The sequence below is a fragment of the Monodelphis domestica genome, chromosome 8 (genome assembly GCF_027887165.1).
Source record: "Monodelphis domestica isolate mMonDom1 chromosome 8, mMonDom1.pri, whole genome shotgun sequence".
Lineage (NCBI taxonomy): Eukaryota > Metazoa > Chordata > Mammalia > Didelphimorphia > Didelphidae > Monodelphis > Monodelphis domestica.
In genome coordinates, this window is record NC_077234.1 from 113,298,020 (window position 1) to 113,312,158 (window position 14,139).

Below are 14,139 nucleotides of genomic sequence, written 5' to 3' on the forward strand. Positions count from 1 at the left end.
AGTCCAAGTTCCTACTTCTTCTCCTCTGTGTCCAGAGGCCCTGACTAACATCTTCTATTTCAACATGCATTATTGTTCAAAACCTACTTCTTTGTTATTCATATTTGCAGTAGAGTGATCTTTTAACATCAAAACCCTAATCATATCCCCACCAAACTACATGATCAATCATATGTTTTTCTTCTGTGTTTCTACTCCCACAGTTCTTTCTCTGGATGTGGGTAGTACTCTTTCTCATAAGTCCCTCAGAATTGTCCTGGATCATTGCATTGCTGCTAGTAGAGAAGTCCATTATATTTGATTTGCCACAGTATATCTGTCTCTGTGTACAATGTTCTCCTGGTTCTGCTCCTTTCACTTTACATTAAATCCTGAAGGTTGTTCCAGTTCACATGGAATTCCCCCATTTCTTTATTCCTTTCAGCACAATAGTTTTCCATCACCATCAGATACCACAATTTGTTCAGCCATTCCCCAATCAATGGACACCTAATTTTCCATTTTTGTTTGCAACCACAAAGATCATAGCTATAAATATTTTATACATGTATTTTTCCTTATTATCTTTTTGTGATAAAAAAACCCAGCAATGGTATAGCTGGGTCAAAGGGTATTCATTCATTTAAAGCCACAAAGGTCTAATTTCTCAGATTTATAAGGAGCTAAGTCAAAAGTACAATAAATCAAGCTATTCCCCAATTGACACATGGTCATATGACATGAATAGACAGTTTTCAGATGAAGAAATCAAAAGTATCAATAATCACATGAAAAACGTGTTCTAAATCCCTCCTGATTAGAGAAATGCAAATCAAAATAATTCTGAGGTAACACTTCACATTTAGCAGATTGAGCGATATGAGAGTAAAGGAAAGTGATAAATGTTGGATGTGATGTAGCAAAATAGGGACACTAATAACATTGCTGGTGAAGTTGTGAATTGATCCAAGCATTCTAGAAAGCAATTTGGAATTAAGCCCAAAGGGCTTTAAAAGAATTAATGCCTTTGATCCAGCAATACAACTACTGGGTTTATACCCCCAAAGGATAATAAAAAAAAAAGAGTTGTATAAAAATATTAGTTGTACTCTTGTAGTGGCAAAAAAAATTGGAAAATGAGGGGCTGTCCCTCAATTGGGGAATTGGGGAATGGCTGAACAAATTATGGTATATGATGGTGATGGAAAACTATTGGGTCATAAGGAATGTTGAACTGGAGGATTTCTATATGAACTGGAAAACCTCCATGAACTAATGCAGAGTGAAATGAGCAGAACTAAGAGAACATTTTACACAGAAATAAATACTGTGGAATGATCAAATGTAATTGATTTTGCTGCTAGTTGTAATGCAATGATCCAGGACAGATTGTCCTGGAGGACTTAGGAATAAAGAATGCTATCCACATCAAGAGAAAGAACTGTGGGAATAGAAACACAGAAAAAAAATGATTGATTTATTTCTTATTTATATGGGTATATAAATTGGGGTTTTGGTTTAAAAAATTATTACAAAAAATGAATAATGTGGAAATAGCTATCATGTGATAAAACATGTATAACCCAGTGGAATTGCTTGCCTGCTCCAGGAGGGCTGAGGAAAGAGGGGATGGAGAGAAAATGAATCATGTAACCATGGAAAAATATTTAAAAATAAAAAGAAAGAAATTTTTTAAAAAGTAAGAAAAATAAAAAAATAATAAAATTTTAAAAAGAAAAGAAGGACATATTTTAATGGGGGAGACAATATGCAAACAGTTTTATCCATACATAATTATCAGTTCTAGAGTGATTTTCTCAGAACACAAGACAATGGAGAAACTACACTTTTTTTTCAAATTACAAGACATTTTATTTTCAGCTTCAGCATTCAAATATTAGCTGTAAAGGTTACAAAAGAACCTTTAGGGTTATTTTCCCATTTCAAAGCTCTCTGATTACTGAGGAACTGCCAGACCCCTGAGTGTGAGGTAATGAGGGTCAGAGATCTAGCAATAAATTACAGACTACCTCTAGGTGATCTGAGAGTTCAATGACAATATTGGTTTTCTAGCTAAATCAAATTGCCCTATGACACTTGGAAATTGGACAATGACACCATCAGTGTGATTTAAGGAAATTAATCAAGAATCATTTATTTATTTCTATTATGTTCCAGGTACAGTGCAAGAAGTTGAGGATACAAAGACTAAAAAAAATTAAACTAAAAAATTCCTGCTTTTATGAAGCTTATATTTTATGAAGATAATGTGTATACATATTAATACATATAACATATGTATATGTATATATATATATATAAATAACATCTTTTTGGAAAGAGAAGATACAAGATCACAGAGAAATCAGGAAAGACCTCATGTAGGAAACGACTTTTAAGATGGACAAATTATTTAACATTTCTTGGTGAATTCAATTTCCTTTTATGTAAAAATGATGAGTTGAATATTGCAATATTTGTTGGAAAAGATGATGGGATTGGAAAAAATTGGGGATAACCAAAGGTTTGCAGCAGGGTGTGGAGTAGTTGAGGGGAGAGAGGGCATATTGCTACTGGTGAGGCAAAGGAGAGATGCGCCCACTACCAAGGGGAAATAGCAGGGGTCCAATAAGGACGAATGACTGAACTGGTGTTCAGCTCCCTCTATGCCCCAGAAAAGATAGTCCACTTATCTGACTGTGAATTAAAATAAGATAAAGTTTAATAACCAGTTGGATTGGAGAGGTATCAGGAAAGAGGGGTGAGGGATGTCCCTAAAATAAGGTTGGAGTTTTCCTCAGCTTTATGAGCTGAGGCCAGGCCTCAAAGGCTGGTGGAAGGTCTCTCCCCCTCCTGTCTACTCTATATCTGTGCTAGCTTTGTCAAATTCAGAATCTTAGCAGTAGCCAGAAAGCAAATAAGAACAGTTCTAACCTTAAGAAGCCTGTGTCTTTGGGCTGAACAGAGTAGAGGTACTCTACTCCAGACTGGGCTGAAAGAGCTCCTCCCTCCTCCAATACCAGGAAGGAAGTAAAGCCACAGGAAGAAATTTCTAGTCACAAGACCCTACTGATGCTCCCAGTTGTCCCTTCCCCCCACCAACTGTCAGTCTTGTTTCCTTTCCACAATATGATCATATTTGAGATGTTTCTAAATCTAAAATTATGACCCTACTGATGTTGTTAGGTACATTAGAAATAGAATACAATTCTCTGAAAAGCATGAATGGGGGAGAAGCCCAATATTTTGACCAAGTCATTTATCATTTAAAAATAACTCCAGTTTTAGGGCCTTTTATTTGTCAGTATAACACAATGTTGTGTGAAGCTTTTTCTCATAGCTAGCTTTTTGTCATAACTGGGAATCTGTTAAGAAAAATGGCATCTATCAGTGTTAGGCACAAAGGGAAGTGTTCAGTGTAATTGAAGTTAACACCAAACTCTTCAGTTCAGTGCTCTAGAAATATACACTTTGGCCAAGTATTGGCAGACAAAATGCTTATCATCAAGTTATGATCCTAGAAACTGAGCAAAATAGGTTTTTGTGGTAGAGGCCTGCCTTATCAATGGTCCATTTGGACTTTTTCTTTATTTTCTGCTTTGTTCTGGGTCCTTGGTCATTTGGCACTGATCCAATTTTGTTACTTTGGTACAATACAAATAGTTTTAACATCAACTTTAAGGTTCTAATCGCTGGAGAAAATAAGGCCACTAAAACGCATTTCCTAATTAGGATAGATGGATGACTTGTCATTTATTCACCGGATTTGGATACTAAAGGAACTCTGCCAAATTTGCCAGTTTAACTAATACTTACTTGTCAACTCATCTGACAGGATAGTGAGTACAAAATGTTCCTGATTATAATTATGGGATTCTATGTGTCGAACAGACTTCAGAAAAAAGAAAGAGAAAAATTTTATAGGAAGGTAAGGCATGTAGAGATAAAGAGCTAAGAGGGATTATTAGAGAGTAGAGTTATGAGCTTTAACACATATTAACAAGGCTCTGGCATAATATTAATATTGCTTTAAGAATCACAAAGTAAAGAGTTTTAAATTCAAGATGAATATCTCATTAATGGAGATAGCTTTTTAAATCTATTACCAAGAGAAATGATAGATAGTTTTTTCATACTGACTTCCTCTTAATCATCAACCACAATATATGTTATATTTCTGAGGAAAAAAAACAACATAAAATCACATGGGTTGTAGGCACACGAAGGAAATTTTTTTCTTTTGGCTTTTCTTTTCCTCCTTCAGTATAGGTGGTATCTCTCTGAGCTCATTTCTGTAGCACAAAAGCTCTAAGTATCTAATGTCAGCCAATTCTAGAAATTCCATTTAAAAATGCCAATATCTTACTGGTTTCTCTGCTCTCCCTAATATCTTTGATTTTTTTTTAATTTGAGGATTGAATTGATTGACTTATACCATGTTCTAAACATTGACAAAGGAGGCAGCTCAGTGGCTTAATTGTTGGGGCACTGAGCCTTGAGCCAGGAAGATCTAAGTTCAAATCCAGTCTTGGAAACTTCTTAGCTGTGTGACTCTGAGCAAATAAATCCTTTAACTTTTCTTTGCCTTATGCCATTAGAGAAGGAAATGGCAAACAACTCCAGGATCCTAGCCAAGGAAACCCCATGAATAGTATGGTCCATGGGGTCACATAGAATTGGACAGGATTGAACAACTGAAAAAAAAATACTCCTGAATTAAAATGAGCAATTGGTAATTGTCTGATAAATCCAGCTTATATGAATGGTTGTTTTGAAGAGTAAGTGAAAATTCATAAAAGCCCAATTATTTTAGCTGATAATATGCAACATTAAACACACTTCTCCTTTATCTACATTTATTGTACTCACATTTTAATGTCTTGTTATAGTTTTTAAATTATAAGATAAATGCAAGTATAATTTAGTAAGTTGTTTTTTAAGCATTACTTTGTTATTTTAGTTTCACATTTCTTTACAAACAATGACCACAAAAACTCTTCATTTTTGAATGTACATAAATAATATATAGAGAAATAAAGAAACTTGTTTTGGCAAAGTATAATTTTATGTGGCTATTAAAAAATGAAGTAGTCATCATTATCTAGTTAGAAAACACAGATAAATAGAAAGTGTGCTGATTTCACCTTATAAAGCTTTAACTGGATTCTTCATTTTGCCAAATACTGCCTTGTGGAATATTGGGTAAATGATTTAACCTCTCTGGGCCTCAATTTACTTGATTTCTTTAAAAAAAGGAGTTTGGAGAGGATTTATGAGTTCTTCTAGTTCTAAAAGAGAATTAATACCGATATTCAAAATATATATAATCCTTCAAGGCTTGTTGTATTTATAGAAAGCTTCAAAGTTTCAGAACACTTTACAAATGTTTTCTCATTTGATCCTGATAACAGTTTTGGATATAGATGATATTATTATCCCCATTTTATAGTGGAAGAAACTAAGGTTCATAGAAATTAAGTGTCTTGTCCAGGGTCACACATATCTGCTTCTATGCCTGAATTTTAACTCAGTTCTTTCTGATGCCAGGTCCAGTATCTTTTACATAGCATGCCATCCTCATGCTTACAAAGCATTTTATGTATATTACTTTGTTTGATCCTTATTTAACGTCCTCCTTCTGATTTTCAGTCTTCTGTGATCTGCCTATGAAATTTGAGTATGATTATTTATATTTTCCAGGACTACTTTCAGATACATTTAGGAAAGAAGGAAAGAAGAGCCCTATACTGCTGTTGGAATCAATTTTGTTATTAAGAAATTGAGAAAAAACTTTTTACTTTTTAACAAGACCACCAAATAGAAAATCGTTTTGGAGGCTTCAGAACCAAAAATATAATGGATAACTCCTCTAATAAATCTTAGGATGGAATACAATACATCTAAGGAAATCAGAAGTCATGTGAATATTTTGAGGGTGAAATACCATTTTAAAAGACATTGATTTGATATGGGAAATTTAATGAACTGCAACTACTTAAAAGAAGGATGAGTTACTGAGAATCAGATGCTCTCAACTAAGTCATTGACAAAGCAAGAGCAAACATGGTAAGGATAGTAAGCAAGAGCAGGAAAGGGAGAGGAATCTGAGAGGCAATGGAAAAAAAGGAGAATGCCGGAAAAGCTAATTCTTCGAAGCTTTTGAAACGAGTAGTAGTAAACCCAGAGAAGTCTTCAGCTAAGCAATTCGTTGGTCCAACATCACCACCACCTAGAATTAGAGAAAAATGAAGTTTTGTGTTTGCCTGAGCATTTATTTATCTCTGTTTCCACCTCTGGCTTAATGAAAGAAAAATTGAAGGGGGGGTGGGTTGAGTGTGGCATAAGAAAGAGTAGGCTTGAATTTCCTCCAATATGTACCTGCTCTTCATCACAGTGTCTACTAGTGATTTATCTCTGGCATATTAAACCAGTAAGTATGAGATAAAGTTGTATTACAAAACATACACATGTTCAGATTTTGAAGCACACAAAACTCAGAGAAAAATTGAGGTGTATACATGTCTAGATGTTAAACTGAAACCCCATTAAATAAGAAAATATATATTTACTTCATTGTAAAGCATGATGGAGAAATTATTTTAAAATTATTCCTCTATCACATCAATTTATTTTTCAATTAAATATATTTTTCAATGAACAAAATTCTGTTTTCTCCCCCCCTCCAATTGAGAAAAAAATGAGATGGCAAAATCCATGTAACAATATGAATAATGAAACAAAAAAAATAAATCTCACATTGACTATGTCCAAGAAAATAACACACTGCACTCTGAGTTTATATTTCTCTATACAGTATTGAGTAGCAAGCTTCATGAATCCTCTGAAATTACAGTTAAATATTGCATAGATAATTCTTAGTCCTTCAAAATAATTTATTTTTAAATAGATATTATCATTATAGATTTTTTTTTCTTCTGGTTATCCTTACTTCACTGTATCAGTTCATGAAAGTCTTACTAGATTTCTCTGAAACCATGCTCTTCCTCATTTATTATGACACAATTGTTTTCCATTAGAATTAGATAATTTTTCTAGCAACCTCTCAATTGATGAACAGTCCCTAAGTTTTCAAATATTTGACATTCTGGAAACAGCTACTAGAAATGTTTTTGGACATATTTGTTATTCCTGCTTTCATTTCTTTGGAGTATAGACCTAGTAGAGCTGCCAGGGGGTCAAAGTATGTGCACAGTTTAAGTGATTTTGTCAACGTGACTTCAAATCATTTCCAGAATGACTGTATTTGCTCAAAGATACATAAACTGTGATTTAGTGTTTCTTGTTCCTCAGTGTTGGACATTTTCCTTTTAATGTCAGAGTATTTAAACTAGCAGTTCTAAAGTAATTTAAATTAAGGCTTAATTTTGCATTACAAAACATGCATAGGTTTGACCTTAAAATTACTCATTTTGAAGGTACAATATTACAGTAACATTAAGCTATCAGAAAATAAATGTTCAGTCTCTAAAGGGATTCCAATCGTTTTAGATTAAAATTTTATGGTGTCCTTGGCTTACTTTTTTAATGTTATCATATTGTAGCATAATCTATGGAAAATGATTGATTTATACTAAATTAATGAGAGTTAAAACATATTCATTTTAAAATTCTAAAAGACTACAGTGCCAGGGGGTAGAAATCATATACCTATATTAATGTTTATCAATATGTTAAGAAGATTATGAATTGGAGAATCTATAAACAATGGAAAATGAAGAATCAAAAATGCATTGGAATATTTTTAATTTTTGTTTTGAACTTGAGTACTAGGTGGCTCTAAAAATAAATTTAGAAAAGCTAGGAAGGATTTCAATTTTATTGTAGCATATGGTATACTAACTAATTTAAGATTAAGCAGTTGAAATATATATAAAATTTGAGTATGCTGCCAACATTTCTGTTTAGTAAAAAAATAATAACTTACAAGGATGCTTATTATTGTGGTGATAATGACAATTAATGAACTGACTAGACATAACTAGGTTTTAAGCAAATGTTTTTCAGAAAAATATAATTGATTTTCATTTAGGGTATAAAATTAACAGTAATTAATTTTTATTTTTTCAGTTCTAGGAAATTAATGAGGAGGATATTACATTTCTTCAAGACTTAATAAGACAATGGAAAGTTTCTATTTTAATATTTGAAATGCAAAAAAGAGAGATGAAAATGTTATTTATTAGGCTAAAATGATTAATGACTGACTAAACAAATAAGCATTCAAGAACAGAAGCATTGGTAGGTTATTGTTTTCAAGACACAATGTAAATAAAATTAGACATTATATGTATTACCTTTTTCATGGTTTTACTTTCTCTTCTTACATATAATAATTGGCATTAGTTTTTAACTGAGAAAATAGTTTTGACTGAATATTCTGGATATACAGAGTAGAAAATCAAAACTGTGTTTTTTTTGTTTTTGTTTTTGTTTTTTTGTCTATCAATTCTCAAAGCTCTGAGTATATAATGCCAGGACAACTAGTGAACTTAGAAAAACAAATCATTGGAAGAAATTGTTCACCTCACAGAGGTACAGGCTTGTTTCTATCTCCATGATCCCACCAGCTCTACATTTCGTTAATTATTTTTTTTTTGGCTTCAACATTGAAAATGACAAATCACCACAGGGGAATTCACTTGTCAGCAGTCCCTATCCTATGAGGAGTAATGTCAATTCATTTTCCTCCATAAGTAGTATGACTTAAGGACTCTTACGAGACACATTAACTGAATTTGGGCAGCAGTTTTGGCAGAAACTTTTCTCTCTCTCAACATTCATTCATTCATTCATTAGCCAATAAATATTTATTGAACAGTGTGATAGTTTTAGTCACTCACTATAAAGTTGAATTGCTTAGGTATTACATCTAAGATCTGAGAATATAGAGTCAATAGGAGTCCCTTCCATTGAAGTTAAATAGTATTAAGGTACAACTGCGTGCAAGATATTGTGTCAAGATGTTCATTTAAGATTCAGATCTGATTATGACATAGTGCTTACTTCTTTGAAGGAATTTGAGAGGAAATATAAGCATACAAACAATTATAAGAAGAAGATAAAAGTTTAAAGGAGAGGATCAGACAAATGATTTGAGAAATAAGAAGAGGAGCCATATCTCACTTTAAAAATAGCATTCCCTCCCCTAAAAAAGAGGTCACAATAAAGCTCTTACAGGAAGGAAATGGAATATCTGTGGTTTCTTTGGAGTTCTAAATAGCTCATCCACAGAAATAGGCATCTTAAAGATGATGGTTAAAAAAGAATTTACTTTTCTTCTGTTCTACACTCTGCTTCAGGGAACAAGGGAGGATGACATCAGGTAGAGTTGATGCTTATACCTGCTGCTAATTGGGTTTCCTCTTAATCTCATGAGTCTCTCATTAAGAGCAAATGGTGACTGGGTTAGATTGGCCAGTCAAGAGATCATCGATGTTGCTACTCAGCACAGGCTTGAGGTTCTCAGAGGAAATTGTGGAACTTTGTTAATCAGGTCCATCAGCAAGTGGCCTACAGCACTGTCAGCTGACCCCTTTCCATATTGCACATCTTCATAACACTGAAACACTCTGCTTAGAGAACATCCTCTATCTGGGCTGATGCCCTCCACCAATTTACTGCAGATCAATGGAAAGGCCGACCACACAGAAGAAGCTGAAATATATATATATATATATATATACTCATGACCTGATGAATTTCAATATGCTCAGTACCCAAGGAGTCAAATTTATTTCCTTTTTAAAAGTAATATAATTTATTTCCAGGTAACTAAGGTCCCTTCTCTCCTCCCTGCATCATAGAAGGCATCATCTGGTGAACAAATATACATATATATGTCTAGCATATTTTTCAAATTACTATTTTTAGAGAATTCAAACTAATTTGGAAACCATAGAGAAAAAACAATTTTAAAAATTACTACAATATCTCATTCAGTCATCTATAAACACATGTAGATGTATGTATATATGCATGAACATAATATTTAATATGTATGTTGTACATTATATGTGTGTGCATAATATATTATAACTAAATGATAATATTTGTATTGTACATATGTACATAGAGTTTAAAACCATAATGCTTTGCATATACATAAAACTCATCTGTCAAGCAAAAGAATGGGGGGAATTTTTAAAAATTCACACATGGGCTGCCTTAAAATGAGCACTTTTAGTTGTCAGAAAAAATATTCCTTAAAATGTGGATTTTTGCTGCAGGGAAAATTCATGATATTTCAAGCAGAGTTTGACTATTAGATTAAAATGGACCCAGCTGACTGAATGAAAGAGATATAAAGAGGAAAAGGAAAGGAGCTTTACTTAAATGAATATGCCCATATTTATGACCATTTCATTCCTCCATTAGGTAACTTATTCCCCCTCCCCATACTTTCACCATATTTGTGCCACAATGCTGATCATGATTTTAGTGCTAGAATGGACCTCAGAAACCATCTAGTTCTACACCTTCATTTAAAAGATGTGGAAACTTGGGCCAAAGAAAGTAGTGACCTGGCCAAGGTCTCAAAGGTAATAAGTATCAGAGGTAGGTTTGGAATTCAGGTTCTCAGGTCCCAGTTCTATTGCTCTTTCAATTATGCTACATTGCCCCATTTTTGTATATGTCTACACAAATTGAAACAAATTATAGAATATATTTTGCTTTTCTTACCTTGAGAATTTTAGTAATAACATTCCTTATGATTTCTTTAAATGATCAACCTCGTATTCTACTCCAAAAAAAACCCCAAAAAACAAAAAAAACAAAAACAACTGAGGTTGATGCTTTAAAAAAAAACCAAACAAACAAGTCTTCACAAGTGTAAGGATTTACCTCTGTTCTATGTAGAAAAGAACATATTAGGAATTAGTCCTTTACACTGGGCTTTCTCACATGTAGAAATTTAAAAATATTGTAATCTCTTGACTTACACTACCATCTGTGCCCCTTGACCCCTCTGATCATGAATCCTTCTTTATGATGAAGAAAAAGTATTTAATTAGTTGTAATACTAATGTATTAAGCATATCTGAAAGGGTATACTGCAAGCCACCCATCTTTCAACTAAATTACTGTTATATATCAGTACCAAGCCTCTAGGACTAAGATTTTCATAACAACTCTTCAGTTTTCTCTTTGGTAGTATTCATATATATATATATATATATATATATATATATATATATATATATATATATATATAAATTAAATATTGTTTTCCTGGCTTTACTTTCTTCATTCTGCACAATTTCATACAGCCATGTATGTTTCTCTGAATTCCACATATGTTTGGTTTTTATTAGTCTTTGAGCTCTTTCAGAGCAGCTTCTTTCTTTTATCTTTCATTGTATTCTAGACACTTAGCACAGTACCCAGAACATTGTAGGTGTTTATAATAGTAATTCAGTAATTGATTGAATTACTGCAGTACAATAACATTCTATCACACTTATACCTGACAATTTGATCAGCCATTCCCTAATTCATTGGTAGACATTTTATTTTATATAATACAATGGAGACTACTATGTATATTTTGTTATATATGGCCTTTCTTTTTGACAAGTAGTTAGATCACTCAATACTCAAAAAGTTTACTTTATGATACAACTTAAAATATTTTCACTTTTTCTTCAGAAAGGTTGAATTGAGTTCTATCAACCATGTACTAGTGTACAACTTTTTCTAAAGCTTTTTCAACATTTAATATTTCCATCATTTCTCATATTAACAAATTTAAAAGATGTGAAATGAAACTAGTTATTTTATTTCTGTTTTATATTTTGATTATAATGTCATTATTTCTGAAAAATATTCATGCATTTTATTAATCAGAGAATGATTCTGAGTATTAAAGTTAATTCCATGTATATTTTGGATATTAGTCTTTTATCAGAAATCCTATTCCAATTTGTTTTTTAACATATTAATTTTCATCTTGCAAAAGATTTATAATTTTTTTGTAACTGAATTTTATATTGGATTTTTTATCATCTCCAATCTCTTTGTAAAAATTTCTTTTCCTGTAAAAACTTATTTTAAAGGTATTTTCTTCCACTTTCTCTTTTGTTTTGGAATAACAAATTTAGGAGATCATTTGAAAAAAGTATTTTCTGGTAGTATCTTCATCATTAACTTTAAATTCCTGATGTTTCCACTTAAGATACATGTTTAAAAGCTCATTATATTGGAAAATATCCATCTTATAAAGGCTTTTTTGTATAACTGATTTGATTATTCATAGTAACCTTTAATTTCCAAACTTTTCTCAAGAAGTATTTCTTAAAATGAAATTTGAAATTATTTTCCATTTATGAGGTAATTCTATATGGTAAGGTTATTCAGCATGAAGCTGACTTTTTGCATTCTTTTAAGAAGTCAGACAAGTGGTGAGGAAGTTTTCAGAGATTCATTGCTCTTGCTGTGTCAGTTGTGAATTCAAGAGAGACTAGGAGATTTAATTAAAACAATAATCAATAAGAGAAAGTAAGATCATATAACCAATGAGCCCTGCAGGCACTGTGGAAAAATAAGTTCTTCATAGTTTTGGAGTTCATAATGTATTCTGAGTGTCATATTTTTTGTGGGGAGGGGGGTAAGAATGCAAAGCTCAAGTTGCTACTTTGGGTGATATTCCTCTACAAAGCAAACAAAACAATGGGTCACAAATGGATTAAGAAAGAAAGTTGAACAGATGTCAAGAAACATTTGATCATACAGAGACTCATAAACAAGTGGAATGACCTACCAAGCAAAACTACAGTCAGGACCATTAGAGCCATTCAGGAAACAATTTAAAACTACCACTAGGGAACAAAAAAGGTTTTATAAAAGGAATGAGCTTGATAGGTTGAGTGGTCTTTAGTTATTGCATCCTTATTTTCCATATTTTATGCCCTCTTTTCCCCTGATTTTAAGGTATCCTTCTTTCCATCTGAAATACACTATTGGGGAGTACTGAATAATGAATTAGAGGTTTCTCTTAGGAAAAAAACATAATTGAGATAATTTCTATATTTTTCTAATTTATATGTAGTATTATAAATTCATTTGTATTGAAATTGAGGATGAGAAAAAATGATAATAGATTTAAAATATTTTCTTCATAATTAAAAAAGTAAAATACCATAGCTAAGAAATTCCTTTTCAAGACCTGACATTTTGCAAGATATTTTTTGCAAGATCTGACACAGACTAGCTGAATGACCCTTGTGTAAAGGTCACTTAGCCTCCCTAGGCCTCAGTTTACTCATTTGTAAAATGAAAATGTTCAATAAATTAGCCTCTGATATTCTTTCCAAGTCAAAATCAAACCTATAATCCTGTAATTGTTCAACTTTTATATAAAAGTAAGAAATTAACCAGCCTGGAAAAAAGATATATTTAATATAATGTAACCTTTTGAATATGTATATCTGAGTGAAAGAAACTAAATAAGATCATTTCACTAAATAATATGAATTTTATCATTTAATTAAGATTGTGAAATATATCTAATCATATGGACTTCTATTTTTGACAATAGTGGAGCTGTGTAATAAACATCTAGATGAAATGATAGTCTTTTGGAATTATGTGGTTCATATAGTCAGCATTTGTTTCTTTTCAAGTTTCACCCAGGGTTCCTAACTGTGTCATCTGGAACCAAAAATTCATAAACCATATGTCAGCAATTAAAATTCTTAAGAATGACAATTTACATTTTTAATTCTCCAGGCTAAGTATACTTTGTTTCTTCCAAAATTATTCATATGTTTATATTCATATCTTTCATTATTTTGATAGCTGACTTTGTATAAGACATACAGAGGGTGTAACATGAGAGTAATTTTATTTTTCATGAAAGACATGAAAGTCTAGATTATTTCCTTTTAGAATGTAAAATACATTATATCCATATGCGTGTATACAAGTGTGTCTAAGGATTTTTTTCATTTTTAATCATTTGAAGAGAGGTTTATGAAACATTAAAACTTAATTAATGAAGAAATATTTACATGAAGTGTAGAATTATTAAAGTTAATTTTCACCAATGTGGCGACTTCCATATCTAAGAGGAGAAGAGCTTTTGAAACAAATTACCTTAAACATTTTTAAAAAATGGGTCCTTAAATCTATCATGAATGCAAT